The sequence below is a fragment of the Argentina silus genome, assembly GCF_951799395.1.
Source record: "Argentina silus genome assembly, chromosome: 21".
Lineage (NCBI taxonomy): Eukaryota > Metazoa > Chordata > Actinopteri > Argentiniformes > Argentinidae > Argentina > Argentina silus.
Window position 1 is genome coordinate 2,290,870 of NC_139675.1, and position 2,500 is coordinate 2,293,369.

The window sequence follows — 2,500 nt, forward strand, 5'->3', positions numbered from 1 at the left end:
AGTCACTCGGTCGTATTTTCCTCCAACCAGGAGCAGACAGCCGTGGTTATGATAATCTCAGTCATGGGATGTGAGTGTGAAGCAAATGGAGGATGACGATTGAAGGATGAAGGATGATGATTGAAGGATGAAGGATGAAGATTGAAGATTGAAGGATGAAGGATGAAGGATGAAGGATGAAGATTGAAGGATGAAGGATGAAGGATGAAGATTGAAGGATGAAGGATGAAGGATGAAGATTGAAGGATGAAGGATGAAGGATGAAGATTGAAGGATGAAGGATGAAGATTGAAGGATGAAGGATGAAGGATGAAGGATGAAGATTGAAGGATGAAGGATGAAGGATGAAGATTGAAGGATGAAGGATGAAGATTGAAGGATGAAGGATGAAGATTGAAGGATGAAGATTGAAGGATGAAGGATGAAGATTGAAGGATGAAGGATGATGGATGATGATTGCAGGAAGACAAGTCTTTGTTTACCTTGGTCACAGTGCTGTCCCATGTATCCTCCAGAGCAGGAGCACTTGTCTGGTCCCACACACACTCCGTTCACACATGGGTTTCTGCACACGGCTGCGTGGCCAGAGACAAACACGCGTGAGTACCGTACAGTAACGACACACTGTACCAGGGGAGGCTGTGGTGGAGGCTGAAATCAGAGGACGGGTTCACTGGGGTTGAAGGGTTGACTGACTTACGCTGACAGACGCCGTTCACATTCCTCCAGCCCAAACAACAGGATCGAGACCCTCCGTAGGAGCAGACCCCCTGACCAGACGGACCCCCGAGACGGCCGGACATGTCCCTCACTGTCCTGGGGGTACATGGGGGGGGGGGGGGGGGGTTAACGGACCACCAGACACAATCCAGACTTCTGAGATGCACGCAGATACCTGCTCAACTGATATTGTCTGAATTATAGTATTTGGTGTATAAGTACAGTATATATACATAGTATATATAAGTACTTGGTGTTGCAACATTTGTTTGTGTTTCAATGTGAAGGATCTACATTCTGGATCTACATTCTGGATCTACATTCTGGATCTACATTATTGATCTACATTCTGGATCTACATTCTGCATCTACAGTCTGGATCTACATTCTGGATCTACATTCTGGATCTACATTCTGGATCTACATTCTGGATCTACATTATTGATCTACATTCTGGATCTACATTCTGCATCTACAGTCTGGATCTACATTCTGGATCTACATTCTGCATCTACAGTCTGGATCTACATTCTGGATCTACATTCTGGATCTACATTCTGGATCTACATTCTGGATCTACATTCTGCATCTACAGTCTGGATCTACAGTCTGGATCTACATTCTGCATCTACAGTCTGGATCTACATTCTGCATCTACAGTCTGGATCTACAGTCTGTGCACAAAGACCATATGTCTATTTCTCCACACAGAAGCACGATACAGTACAGAGGAACGGCAGACGATAACTTGAGGAAACGGCACCACGTTGAATGGTTGAGTATTGATAACAACCAGGAGAGGCCGGTGGAGGTAGAAATCAGAGGACGGCTCATTGTAATGCATGGAACGGAATGAGGAATGGTATCAAACACACGTGTCTGATTACAACAACAACAACAACACACTGTAACAGTTAATCAGTGAGATTCTGGATAATAACCAAACATGCCTGGTGAACATGATCCAGACACCATTTTGACAGGACTGTTATTATTTTATATTAACAATAAAACGATATGAACATAATGGACGTACTGTTGCTCGTACAGGGAAGGAAGCAGACCTCTGGAACACACTGACTGGAACCCATTTGGAGTGCTCCTAACTACTTATGAAACACCTTCTAGGTTCACATGCAGCCCAGAGATACCATGACACACACACGCACACACACGCACACACACACACACACACACACACACACACACACACACACACACAAACGCATGCACACACACACACTCACACACACACTTGCACGCACATGCACACACACACAAACACACACAGACACACACACACACGCATGCATGCACGCACTGTATTCCAAATGGCAATAATTACTCTCTCGTTAAAATAGATTGAAATAAACAAAAGTGCAGGGGAGATTGGATACCATTTACTCTGCTTGTAGTAGCTGTTAAACCTCTCCAACACTCCTCGGCCCAAAACGCCAGGGGCAGCAATAATGATGAGGAGTGCATAATCTACTGCTACAGCGGAGGAAGTCAGACAGGGAGACTGTTGCGTGATTACACCTAAGCCAAGTGGGTCCAATTCACCCACTTTAGACTCGTTAAGAGGAAGTATTGGAAACTCTGAGGCCAGAGACCATCTTAGGCAGGTGCTATAAGGAGGCTGAATCATTAGGCTGGGTGCTCTGTGTTTCCAAATCAATAGAAATGTGAACAAACCAACGTAGGCCTATATCTCATCATAGGCAGCATGCCAGCCTACAGTAAGTAGCACATTTGAGGTTTTGCATGAATTAATCTATAG